Raw genomic sequence first — 15,135 nt, 5'->3', positions numbered from 1 at the left:
ATTTCTTTCAACATCTCTGTGATGTATCAATTTTCCACACAGAAATATTCCCTAATCCGGTTCGCTTGTGTTTTACGTACCCACTCGTAAGTGTATTTATATATAGAAAGTTCTTGAAAAAAAGAAATGGTTTACGTGGCGGATTTCATGTTGAGGGTATTTATTTTTTTTTACATTTATTTTACCTCGTACTGGGGGAAAATTTATAAAATTTTCACATTTATTTTACCCCGTACAGAGGGCAACTTTATAAAATTTTATCACATATTTTACCCCGTACAGGGGCAAATTTATAAAAAAATATATATTTATTTTACCCCCTAACGACATGTTTATAAAAAAATAACATTCATTTTACCCCGTACAGGCATTTACGGGGTATAGGAATATTTATAAAAAATTTACATTAATTCATATGAGGAAAGTGATATCTTTCAAGATCTATGTCATATTTATATATGCTGTGTGGCGTGGGGAGGGTAGGATAAATCTAGTTTCATAAGAGACTTATTTAGAAACTTATGTCCTAAGGAAACGTCGCGTTTGTAAATGCTGTGTGCGGAGCATAATGTTTTAGGAGAGCAAAGAGGTCAACCTAAATATTAAAGTTTCTTTATGTCGTAGAAGGAAATAAATATACAAAAATTGGTAAATTATTATTTAATAACCTAGCCATTGCGTATTAGAACGTTTTCAATAATAGCATCTCTCATCGCGTCGTTCTTTGGTGGAGCTAGATCTTTGAAGCTCCCACAATTAAAATATTATTAGCACACGTCAAAATTTTGTGATGTTTTGAATACTCACATAAATAAATAAACGAAACGAACGTGCTCCAAAAAATTTTTTGGTTGGAATAACAACATAAGATTTATTGACAGGCGGGCTTGAAGTAAACATGTTCCCACGGGAAGGAAGAAAAGCAGAGATCGATGGGACAGTCGGGTTTTGAACTTGGGTACGTTGACAGCTCCGAGAAATCGATACAAATCAGAAGTGTTGTGTGAAATTACAGTTAATTAGTGAATTCAGATGGTGTTTAAAGTATTGTGGAATATTGAATTAAAGTGAAATATTATTGAACCCGTGTTTGTGTGAAGTGAAAGTGGTTGTACTCAGTGAGGATAGGAATAATTGGATAATTTGTAGAGCGCCGTTTTGTGAAAAATCACCCCAGGGGCGCTAAGAGTTGGGCGATCGCGATTATAATATAAAATGTGTTAAATTAAACGTGATTTGGTAAATATGTAGTTCAAACTAAATTACTTGTCTTAAAAACATGAAAATAATAATTATAATGATTGCGTTTTAAAACAGAGTGAACGTATTTAAAGGCAGGAAGTGTTTAATAGGGCTAGGGAGGAATTGATTTGGCGAGATGGCATTCTACCCACGGAGACCGTAAACCAGAGAATCAAACAAATCATAAAACTCGGGTTCGAATCCTGACAGAGATTAGGGAAGTATAATTGTATTTACAGAATTATTTAATTACCTTTTTATAGGCGTAGGGAGGGGACCAAAATTGAACAAATTGCAAGGATTTTGTTAAAAGAGGAAAGAAGCCGATAGGGAGGAGATCGAAAAACTAAACTGATTTAGCTATATAGTGTAACCAGGTAAGCTTCATGCTGAGAATGAGAGATGACTAACTGGGTGAGTTTTTTTATATTATTTATTAAATTCCAGAGGACCCTTTTAAAAGACGGATACATCCGAGGTACAGAAACTAAGTTTACGTCACTTGCCGCCCAAATAATGTTATCATTAAAAGGAATGTGCTAGGCGAACTGTCAATCAGCTGTGAGCGAGAGACGGGCCAACGACCTTTTCATATGTAGGCCGATAACTTTTGTTTTAGGGGAACGCCTTGAACCGAGGGTCATATCGAGAATTTACCTACCTGCCGATCTGTTATTCTTTTAAAACATTACGAATCAAATCATGACGTTGTCCCTGCGATAGGTATTGAATCGCGAACGAAACATTAAATACCTATTACAAATTAGGCCAACCAATATAAATTCGCAGTATAAAAATACCTATCTACAGAGTACCTACCACAACACTGGCGTACAATTGAAACAGCGAACACTATGAGGGATAGAGGCGTTTAGGCTACGGCAGTGTACAGTCAGTCGAAGGGGAAATTTTGCTAGCGTATGACCGCCCGAATAGAAAGCGATCGGAAGCAACCAGACAGAACAAAAATGAATACTTTTCTTCTGTTATTTGACTTTCTAATAAGATACTTTCATCTATTGTTTGACTTTCTAATTTACAAATTGGGATGCACATAAACAAATCTAGAGTCAAAAGAGGGAGATGGTAATCTCCGAAATAAAACTACCAACCGAACAACTTTTCTCAACAGGTACCTTTCGAGAGGTAGGCAGCCTCTTTAAATTAAATGCCAAAAATCAAACCAATTATCCGTTTATACCTACCTGAGAGGATAGGTATTCAATAGAAGTTACCCATACCTAATACACGAGGATGCTAGTAACCTCATGAAATAATTACTGGAACCAAATACTAAAATACAGACAGTCCTCATCCTAAATTTGGCATTTCGAGTAAACCTTGCATATATTTCACATAATAATTGGCTGAATGGATAGGCACACAACCTATCGATAGAAGCGAGCTAAATGTCGACAAGATCGTCGTGTGTTATCTATGTTATTGACCTAGAAAGGGATGTAGATTCCCGACGACGAGGAATTTACAGCGTTTTCTAGAGGTGGCACGTAACTTAGGACCTTACGTGTCACATTTTCGCGACTAGATTCATGACAAGGGATATCATGGTTTTCCCCTTCTACACTCAGTAAAGTAGATTTTCCTGGAGGTGCATGAGGTTGGGGCAATTCTAAAATTGGTAAGGAGACCTGGTTTTCTTTATTCTGGCGTGACGGTTGCCGATTTGGAACAAGGGGAGACCCGGCCGGTTGTGATACCCAGACACGCAGATATCGATCGCCTTGTTCAAATTATCATCCATCGGTTTTGTTTGGTAAAGAGAAGGAGCCAATCTTAGCTTGAACAAATTCATTTCCTTTCCTCTCCTTCCCCTCCCAAAATATATACATGGATGGCGCCGACAACTAACACCATAAATTTATCGTATGTTTATCACACATATAAAATCTAACACCTTGTTATACTCAAATTACCCTACGATAGATAGAATCACGTAGCTAGTTGGGGAGCAGGCGACTTAGAAAATAAGTTTTATGAAATAGCTTAAAAACACAGCGGCAATGGATTCAACTCACTCTATCTCAAAAGAACCGAGGGATACCACACATACATAGATAACTAGGTTTCTATACCGAGAAACAAAAAACCAACACAACGTTGGGTGAAGCCTTTTTATACTGAACCGTCACGTGAAATGATTACGTTCAAGATCGTAAACCACGTAGACAAACTAGGGTGCACACACTTGAAGGGGTGTGTAATAAAGAGAGGGGCAAGGGTTTGTAAAGACGGCAGGGAGGACATTCCTACCCCGGATATATACATAACCAAAGCCTTATGGAAAAGTTACCTATGGGACTTTATGAAAAATGAAAATTTATCGTAGAAAGAAGAGAAGGAAGAGTATGAAGAGGACAGATCATTACAAGTTTTTCTTAGCTTGTTAGGGGCTCCGGATCAGAGGAAGCTAATAGTAGAGCGCACTTGCGATTTATACTCAATAATTGTTACAGCGATTTGTTTTTGGGGTATTATGCCATATTGCGCTACTTCCTTCTTTAGCCAACGTTTCGACAGCATTGCACTCAGGTGGTCAGATGGTTTCAATAAATTTAAAAATAATATGTTTTTTCAAGGCTTTTGTAAGGTGTGTATGGTTTAGATGATTTGGATGTTTGGTTTGCATGGCATCAGTGAAACCCTTATTTTTTCTTTTAGTTGAAAGTCGATCACATACAAACAACTTGGGTTTGTTGTGAAACATTTTACTATGAAAATAATTTGAATGCGACAAATTCTGAAAACTGTCAACCAATGGCATGTGGATGTTTCTAATGATGATCTTTTCTGGGGGGTGTCTTCAGTGAACAAAAATATCACTATTGAACGAAAATTCTATTTCAGCAAATTGTGGGTTGGATGGTTCGTGCTTAACGTAGTCTAATTATTCCGGTGAGTTGAAATAATCATTAAAGTCAAAATCCATCTATGCAATTCCAATGTCCGATTCGGGCGAATTGCCTCTTGCTCTAAGGAATCTTTTGATTTACCTTCTTCTACATCACTGAGCTCCTTTCTGTTTCTTATTACATAATTATCTTTTGCCGCAAATTTCTCGTTCACTAAGGAAACATTTTGATGGATTTTACTCCACTACACCCAATCACCATCTAATGAGTCTAATTATCATGACTTTCTACAAAAATATGCAACATAAATCAATTAGAAGTATGAGACACCATGAAAATATAAATTTTTAATTTAATAAAATAAACCCCGATACTGATTTAATATTACATAATAAATTAATTGTACTTAATAAGTATATTATGCCGTTAAAATATATTATTCTCTGATGGAAATAATGTATTTTTATACATCATATTATTTTTTATTAACATACTTACAGCGAGAGATATAGTAAAATAATATATTGAAACAGATGTAATTTACCATAAAAAATATGTGTTTTACCTTATGAAAGTATTTTTTTTTAATACATTGAGGAAGACATTTCATGTACATTCAAAGGATTTTGTTTTTAACAGTTATTTTTTGGTACATAAATTATGTTTCAAGTCATACTTTAGCCCTGCACTGTGTACAGAATCCACGAAATGATTTTTTCCTAAAATATAAATCATTATTATTATTAGTGAACCAATTTGCTTTTTTTTAGTTCTGATGATTTTAAGTGAGTTAGATTATTTTGAATTTTTTAGCCAACACGTTACTTTCCTACGTAAAGCCAGGAAGCGGAAAATCGCGTTATATGACGATAATAGAACATTTTATCAATGTTAGATATGAATTAGAATAATTCAAATCCTTTCCGATCAGAAACCGCAAGTTGTGCGGGAAGTACATTTCGTCAGAACGGCTGAACGAACTGCGCGGGACTGGCCAGCCTGTTAATTTTATCCGAGAAATTGGGAGTAAATTATTCCTCAATTATGACTAAGCCAGGTGTGCAAAATACTCGCTATTGAAAATAACCAAATATTTATCACACTTTTATTCTAAAATACGTATTTCCCCAATATTAATTCTCTTCTCATATTTTGTCCGGTGCTTACTCGTATGAGAGTTATTAATCTGTTTGAACTTAGCGTTTGACGTAGTCTGTTTATCAACCTGCTCGGACGGTATGCATACGGTGACATTATTTTCTGCGTTAATTAAAAGAAAAATATATTTTAAATTACTACATCGAAATGCTACATACATTTGATCAATGTTTTAAAATAAAGATTTTGAAAACTCTTTAGAAATTCTAAAATTGTATGGAATATACAAACATGAAAACAGTGACAGAGATGCTAATTTTCAATTGTCATCACAGTGATTAATCGGAGTGCAGTTATTTTTAAACAACAAATCGAAATCTAAGGATTAAATATGTACCAACACGAGTGATAGTGAAGATGCTATAAGTGAAGAAAGTAGATCGTCCATAGTCAGTATTCAAACCCATTGTTATTGTAGTTATTTGTGTTTGGAGTACTATGCCGTGTTGCGCTACCTCCTTCTATAGCCAACGTTTCAGATAGCATTGCAGTATCCATCACCAGGGAAGATGTGTAATTTTAATTTTAAATAATTGTCTATCATCAGGTCAGATTTTTAATTTTAATTTTAAATAAAATTACACATCTGCCCCGATGATGACGCTGCAATGCTGTCATTTCATAAACTGAAAATCTCATCCTTAATTAGTACCCTCTTAATAGTCTTAAGAACTTATAATATCAACCTAGAAAAATGGTGAATCTAATTGTATATTTTCCTACATTGTAATCATGTTTAAATAACCTTCTTAATCAATCTAATATAATATTACCCTAAAGCCATAAAACTTAATGTAACTGCCTGAACCTATTTGTGCCAAGAGCATTTTTTTGTTATCTGACGTTCAACAAAGGTTGGTTTATTTATTAGACATGTGCGGGGATCCATTTCCTCAGAATAACAAATCCAAGAATAGGTTTAAGCAAACCAATAAAACAATAGAAGTTGTTTTGTCCATTAGGGAATAACTATGGAAGGTTATTAATTTACGTATCTTGATTGATAGATATTGAGATTACTGTTGGCATTTTTTAATTTACAATTTAATTTTTGCCTAAAAGATAGCTACCCAATCCAAAGTTATGAATAACCTGACTGACATGAATATTCGAATTCTGACTAGTAATATAATTATAAATGGAATGATGATGCAATCGTGGAGGACCAAGTGGTAATGGATAATGGATTGAACACGGTGCATTGGACAATTTGATCGGAGTTTAATTTTAATTAAACTTGATGAACCTCCTAAAATGTTTATTCGTTTCAAACCCTCTCCGTTTCCTTGTTAGATTACTTATGATACATAACTTTACACCTAAATTTAGCTAGTAAATAACAGATGAAATATCTTTAAAAATATGATATATTATTTGCCTGCCTCACTAAGCTGTGTCGAGACAGACGTAAGGTCGACAAATGCGTAAAAAAATACATACATAAATAATACTTTAATACTAAGGTTATATTTTTAGATATTTTCTATAAGGTTGATAATAATGATATTTCCAATAAAAACAAAAAAAAGGAAATATGGTTTAATCCTATAAATGGAAGTAATATTACAACTGAAGAAAAAATATACAAAATTAAATTAAAATAAATTAAAGACTGTAAACCAATATTTAAGTCTACGTATATTATGTTTTACAGTAGTCTGCAAAGGGGTGGTGACCTCTCTTAGCAATACACTTGTTTTTATTTCATATTTGAATTTAGAAATTGTTTATATTTGTCTAAGCGTAGTTGGTAGTATATTGTATTGCTTAATATAACCTTTATCAAATGAGTTTTTATCAAATGTAATTTGGAAAAGTTCATTATTTTTGACTCGGGCATTGTGTTTATTTTGTATTGATTTGTATAGTGTTTGTTTTTCTGGTGCAAATTTATGTTGTATGTTGAGTGCTTTTGAGTGTGTAAATTCCAACGAGTATGTTGACGGTATTATATCTATCTGTCTATGTATTTTAGGCCTTTGTATTGTAATCACTTGAAATGCTATTCTTCTGTATCTCGTTTCTATATTGTGGCTTCTCATTATGTTTGCTTTAGTGTCATAATTAATATTGTGAAATCGATCAGCTAACACACCGCCTTTACAAGAAAAAAAAATCCACAGGTGTAATAAATATTATTGATAAAAATTCAATTCCCAAAAATTGAATACATCTATAAGAACGACTCAATATTACAAATATTCAAAGATAAAACATAAATATGACATCAAAACTCCTTTATTTTATGTGCAACAATTATATTTACAAAGGTATAAAATATTTTAAAACTCTTCCCGAAAAAGTAAAAAAAATAACAGTTGGTATTACATAAATAAAATCCTCGTTAAAAAAGTGAACACCTATTAACATCATCAACAAAAAGAAGTGACTTTATTAATTCAAACTATATTATTTATATATTATAAATGTGATCTCATTCTTGTAGATACCTACTTCAGGTATACGATTTGTACACTTTACAATATATTATTATGTTCAATTCCTACACCAAACCCAAGACCAATAATTGTAAAAAAACAATTATTGTAAAAAAAAGCAATTATTGTAAACAAACCAATTATTGTAAAAATACAATAATAAAAAAAACTATTGTTACATAAATCAATACGAAATTTAAATAAATTTCTTAATAATTATTTTTTATAATCAAGGCAAAAATAATAAAAAGGAAATATTTGTATTTGATATGAGCTAATGATTTTCAAAGTTTACTTAGATACCAGAGAGATGTAAAACTTTCCCAATTCAAAATACGATAAACGGCACAACCTCCGTGAAATCAACAAACAGACACAAACTTCGGCATCAATAATCTGAAACCATAATCAAGAGCCTGCAACGATTTCCATTTCTCAAATTAACGAAAATCTTTTACTTTTATACGAACCAGATTTTTCCCTGGAATAATGAAATTAACTTCAGCAGTAAGTTATTAAACGTTTTATCCTGACAAAGAAACCATTGGTTGCGTAATACTTATTAAATAGTGCTGTTAATTTTTTTGTTATTTTCATTTAAATAAAAACACAAGCTCATCAGGTTCATTTGATGGCTTCTGTTCTTGCATAATTTGACTAATTTTCATGTAGGTACCGATAAAAACACAATTAATCTTTGCAAATGAGGAACTGCAAAATCTAATTATACAACAACAGTGACACGGTGAGCACATCAAATATTCGCTCTATACAAATTAACAGAAAACCAGTGAATTTCTATACTCAAAAGCAGCGAAAAGTATATTAAAACGTGGCTTCAATTGCCCACAAGTGTAACTGATCTTACATCTTTTAAAAAAGTGATTTTAAAGTGTCAAAAGTGAAAACCAAATAATAATTAATAAGTGACTCAGTGCGAATATCTGGAAGATTATTATTGCTACCTGCATTGTCAAACTTACTGTCTCGCAGTATATTGCCTACATAAGTACTCATAGAAATATAACATAGGTACTCGGAGTAAACCACTACACTTTCAGGGGAGTGAAACCATTGCAGTTAAATAATTAAATAAAAATAATAAACGTTTTCTACTTGCAATCCAATTTTTACCATAATGGATGTCGAAGCATTGATAACAAATGTAGAAAATGCTATGGCTGCATTTAATACCTGTGTAACGGATCCAGCAAATAAGTTCACGAAAGACCAAATAACAAAACTAACCCCAATTACAAGTCATTTCTTAATAGCTGTTGGTAGATTGGAGCAAACGGTGTCTAATAAAACTGCTAGTCTAGAGGGTGAATTACGGGCTTATCAGGAAATCGGATTAAATATCCCAGCCCCACAAATCAACCTAGACATTTGCGAGGTAATTTCTGAAATCAATGAGCGTAGCAAAAGAGCTAAAAACATCGTTGTTTGTAATATACCCGAAAGTATTTAAACGACTGCGGCCAACAAATTAATTGATGACAAAAACAAGGTAACGGTTTTAATCTCTGTTCTCGATGATACCGCAAACCGTGATATGCTACGCGTTTACCGCATTGGAAAACCAAGTGTTGAAAAACCAAGGTCCCTTAAAACAGAATTCAATAACTCCACAACATCCAGAACATTGCTAAGTAAACGTCATATTTTAAAAAAACAACACAAGGATATACCCCGATGCTACAATTTTTCAAAAAAAAATCTAAAAAATCTAAGAGAAGAAATGGAAAAAACGAAAGTCAAATGGCTAAAATGATATTACTATAAAATATGTAAACGAAAACCCTAAAATAGTGCAAACACCGCCAAAAAACGATGCAAACTCAAGATATACTACCAGAACGCGCGGGGGCTACGCACCAAATTAAATGAACTACGTTTTACAATATCGCTACACCATTCAGACGTATATGTGCTGACAAAAACTTGGCTCGACTCGGAAATAAAATCAACAGAACTCGGACTTAACAACTACAATTTTTTTCGCTGCGATAGAAACTCTAAATCCAGTTCGAAAACAAGGGGAGGCGGAGTACTAACTAAGAAATTGATGTCAAGAAAACTCAAAACAAAAAATAAAACACTCGAACAACTATTTTTACAAATTGATACCACTGTAGAAAAGATAATAATTGCAACTTTAGACACACCGCCACTATCTGATGCCGGAAACTATCGACGCCACAGCGAAGACGTTTAAAATCTACTCTCAGAACTAATAGCCTCACTACAACAAAAAAAATACTTCATAAAAAATTCGAAAAAACTCTGAAGAAAATCGACCATACAAATTTCAGTGAAAGTAGGAAAAAATGCAATGATCTCTCTAAAATCTGTTATAAAACACATATAAATTCTATCGAGAACACAGCCTTAAACTCGAACAATCTCTGGAAATTTATTAAAAAAATAAACAACGACAGCACAGACTATCCTCCAGAAATGCAAATGGACGACAAATACGCCAACAATACTCAAGACATTGTAATCTTTTTTCTGATTTCTTTAAAAATGTTTATGATGATGAAACACCAGAAGAAAATATTCCTTCATACACATTCAAAAAAACCACACATTTAACAGACTGCTACATCACCGAAGAATCTTGCAAAAAAAACTAAGTTCCTTAGACATAAACAAGTCTGCAGGCCCGGACACCATCCCGCCAATTTTCCTAAAACAGTGCTCCTCCGTATTGTCTAAACCACTAACCATTTTATTTAACCACCTACTATCCTCTGGATATTTTCCCGTCTACTGAAAATCCAGCGATATTATTCCAATATTTAAAAAAGGTGACGAGACTGACATTTCAAACTATCGACCAATATGTATACAATCTGTATTACCCAAAATCTTTGAATCTTTAGTTTTGGAAGAAATATATCCCACACTAACAAAGTTAATAAATGACAAACAAAATGGCTTCATTAGAGGTAGATTAACTACAACAAATTTACTACTGTTTCAAAACTATATATTGGAGTCTTTTTCTAAAAATAAACAAGTTGACTGTATACATACTGATTTTTCGAAAGCCTTTGATAAAGTGTCTCACAAAGTACTGATCCAAAAACTTCATGCTATTTGAATCAGAGCAAATATGTTAAGCTGATTAAGTAGCTACATATCTGGTAGAACTTTACTTGTTAAAATAAAATCTTTTTTATCTAAACCATTTTTGGCCACTAGTGGCGTACCGCAAGGTAGTCATCTTGGCCCGATTTTATTTATTGTTTTTATAAATGACATAGTCAACTGCTTTAAAAATGTCAATGTACTGCTATTCGCCGACGATATTAAATTATATAAAGAAATAACCTCCTTAAACGACTGTCCAAGTTCTTCAATCTAATATAGACATGCTAAATAACTGGTGTTCACAAAACAATTTATATTTAAATGTAGAAAAATGCAAAATTTTGACCTTTACCAGAAAAAAAAACATCACAATTTTTTGGCTATTCAATAAATAAAACAAATTTAGAAAGAATAAAGGAAATGCGAGATCTTGGCATAATAATGGATGAGAAACTAGACTTTACGGCCCACATTCAACAAATTGTAAATAAGGGTATGAAAACATTAGGTTTTATATTAAGAACAATTAAAAACTTTGATCTTTACAAATCATAAAACTATTGTACATATCCCTTGTTAGAAGCCTGATAGAACATAACTCCATAGTTTGGTCGCCCTTCTACAATGTACATATTCATAATGTTGAAAGAATCCAAAGAAAATTTCTACGCTTCGTCAATTTTAAACTTAACATCCCTTTAGAACACATAAATTACCAGTCATCATTGAATCTTTTAATTATTCCGACATTAGAAAACAGAAGAAAAATAAACGACCTAACCTTTTTATTAAAATTATTGAACTTTAAATTCGATTGTTGTGAACTCCTGCATTTAATAAATCTACACATACCTACACGAACAACTAGGCAAATATCAACATTTTACATACATACATCTCATTCCAACTATAGTTTTCACTCTCCAATACAACGTTTACACAGTCTTGGTAACAAATACTTAAATAATATAAATGTATTTGACAATAATTTGAACTTGGCCAACTTTTTTAAAATTCTTATATTTTATGTAACATATTTTGTCAACTCTGATATTTTTTTATGTAACATGTATTTTGTTAACACTGATTTTTTTTATTATTATTTTTTATATGTAATCTGTATAACTAAAAAATAAAGATGTACATTATTATAGGTAAAAGCCCTATAGGCGTTTAAATAAATAAAATAAAAAATAAACTTTCAATATTTTTAACAATATTCGCCCGCTTACTTAAATGCACGCATTTTTATTTATTTATGTTTTAGTGCATTTTCAGAATATTTTTATTTTTAGCGATGGTGATTTTGAATCAGATGACATCAAAATAGTCAAATTCTCCACATGACTTCTCAATCGCTCGGCGATCGATATAGAAAGACGTCAGGAACTTTTTGATAACATGTTAGTTTTTTACTATTTTTTCGTTTTCTACGTTTTTTCTGAAAAATATTTGTAAAATCATGTTTTTCAATTATTTCGAAAAATATTGACTGATTGAAAATTAGTTATCTACTAATTAATTATAATTACACCTTGAAAATAATACTTAAGACCTTCTAATTCGATTGACACTATTTGATTCCATGTTTACTGCCCTTCAAATAAAGCGCTTACAATAGTTACTAGTAAAATTATTCGCGAGTGTTACCTACTCAAGAACGCCCCCGACCCGAAGATAACACCGAGCACACCCAGCATCCGGCTATACATCTTATCTAGTGGTGTCTACACTTGGTGACCCACCAAATAACATTATCACCATCGACGATGGACCCGGACGTGGGAGCGCGTGACCGCCCGCACAATGCCCTATCAACGAGAGCACCGATAAATAGGACTGCAACACCTCACAGGGCGTCAATCTTCAACCTTCAGTTAACAAAACTACTTGTCAGTATTGTTGTTAGATTCTCCATTTGAAATTACTTTTAACTCGCTTGTAATTGTGTGTTTTATAAATAAATATTGTTACTTCATCGTCTCATCATTTTATTTAGTTAAAATAAAATAAAGGAAAACCAAGAAAGTTAACTGGCGCCCAACTAGGAGGCTTCGAGAACAATCCCAAGCGTTCTAGATACCTGGATCTGGCTAAGAAGTTCTGGCTGATATCGTTTCAACCCGTCGCAGAAGTCCCGAACCCACAAATCGTTAACCTCATTGAAGACACTATGAAGAAAACGCTGATAATTTACATGTGAGTACGTTTTTTCAAATTTTTCGTCTATCCCATAATCCGATAGATCCTTACCCTTCTTTATCCACAAAGACAGAGTGTATTTTTTCTTTCTCATCCAAGAGCAAGTTATATTTATAGTACTAAGTAGTTCCATATATTTTTTTATATTTTTTTTAATCTAAAATTAAAAATGGCACTATCAAACGAGAGATCCGCGTCATGCACAGATTCCATCTTCGAGTACCACGGGTCTCCAGATGAGCTTTATTTCTTCATCAAGTCAGCTAGAGGCTTTTTATCTAGAAATGGCAATACACTAATAACGTGGAAAAAATTATTTCTAAATTAAAAGGTAAAGCCCTAGAAGTAATTCTAATGCACGACCACGATTTTACAATAGAAAAGATATTTGAAATTTTACAAAAAGAATGTGGCAATAATAAAACAATTTCGCTATGGCAGACGGAACTAATTAATTTACAAAGAGGAAACCGAGATTTCTCAACTGTTATACATGAGGTCAACAAGATACTGTTCGCGATAAAAATAAAGTTAACCGAGTCAGTCGGTGCAACAAACGCACCAGTAATATTTGCCGCTTATCAAGATACAGCTCGTAATACTATAGTGAATATGTTGCCAACGCACATTAAGTGTGCAAATTTAAATAAAGATTATGAAACGTTGTGTCACGAAATTCGAACCTTAGACGCATACGGTGAACTTACTAAGAAAACATCGACGCAACGTCACTTCGACACGGAATCGTTTAAAGACCATCATTTCGCGTCCGGAAGGCAACGTTCGGCCGTGAATAATAGAGAGCCATGGGGAAACCGCGTTTGGAAAAATAATAGTAAATTTAATAAAGACGTTGGACAAACTGTACTCGAACAAAATAATTCCTACACACAGCGTCAGTCCTACTTTGGTAATAAAAGTGATAATCTTGCGCCGCGCCGATATAGTAATAGCCAACCGACATTTTTACCGCGCAATAATAATTACAATAGAAATGAGGATGTTAGCATGCGTACTGCACCTCAGCGTCGCCCTGATAGAGGGCCCATCATCAATTTAGGAAACGATCGCATGGCTCAGGAATTGTTCCATAGTGAACACCCTGAGGATTTTCAAGAGGGAGAAATAGAAGCTCCAACTCCATAATCCATTTGCACAATTTAACTTGTGGTCTACCTTTTATTAAAGCACCCCTGGGAATTAAAATATTAATAGATACGGGCAGTATGAAATCATTCATGACTCAGGAAGTATATAATAAACTATTCTTTGACTGTAAATACATAGATGAATCTTTTGCGGTACAAACAGCGCATCAAAAGACTTGCCACAAAGGAACCGTCATTACCCCGTTCTGGAAGAAAGTTTTTGGTGAAAACGACAACGAAATGCGCTTTCACGTTTTTAATTTTTCAAATAATTATTATTATTTATTTATTTATTTATTATATTTTACGCCCAGAGGGGCTTTTACATATATACATAAAGGCAGTACAATTTAACATGAGAAAGAAATATACATACATACATAAATGAATTAAAAATAAATGCATTAAAAATTTAAATTTTAAATTCAGTGAAAAATAAAGACCAAAATTTAAAGTACTGTGATCAGAGAATCACAACATTATTGTTACGGTACTGGTTCGGTATTGGTTTCGCATAGTACGAAACCGCTGTACCGGGGAATTAGCTAGTTGCAGGGGTTCGGAACTGTCCGATTTGTATTTTAATATTTTATATAGGTAAGTTAATTTTAATGATGAAAAAACTTTTTTTTTATAACTAAACAATACTACAGATTATGATGGTTTATAATGCTTCTATGAATCATACATTTAATTTGCCGATGTAGTTGATAAATTTAACATGAACTTCTTTAGTGAGAACTTGTATCATGGATAAATGATTTGATTATTTCATTTTTTTTTTTGTTTGTTTTTGGGGTGTTATGCCGTGTTGCGCTAACTCCTTCTTTAGCCGACGTTTCGGACAGCGTTGCAGTGTCCATCATCAGGGCAGATCCGGTAGATCCGAAGATGTGTAAATTTTGGTTGTCGAGTTTGTGCTTATTTATTTGTGGCCTGGGCCCGTCCAAGTGCGAAATGCCAACGGAAGTGGCGACA

At 33.1% G+C, this 15,135-nt stretch overlaps 1 protein-coding gene across 1 annotated transcript in view; it reads right to left on the bottom strand.

Moving 5' to 3' along the window:
- The window catches only part of Cad96Ca (tyrosine kinase receptor Cad96Ca), a 228,342-nt gene that overhangs the window by 77,060 nt on the left and 136,147 nt on the right, over nt 1-15,135 (bottom strand). The gene's annotated exons all lie outside the window — the stretch shown is intronic.

Source organism: Hesperophylax consimilis, chromosome 6 (genome assembly GCF_061612785.1).
Source record: "Hesperophylax consimilis isolate HC1 chromosome 6, BYU_Hcon_1.0, whole genome shotgun sequence".
Lineage (NCBI taxonomy): Eukaryota > Metazoa > Arthropoda > Insecta > Trichoptera > Limnephilidae > Hesperophylax > Hesperophylax consimilis.
The sequence above is the reverse complement of the archived record's forward strand: the minus strand, read 5'-3'. Positions and strand labels throughout refer to the sequence as shown.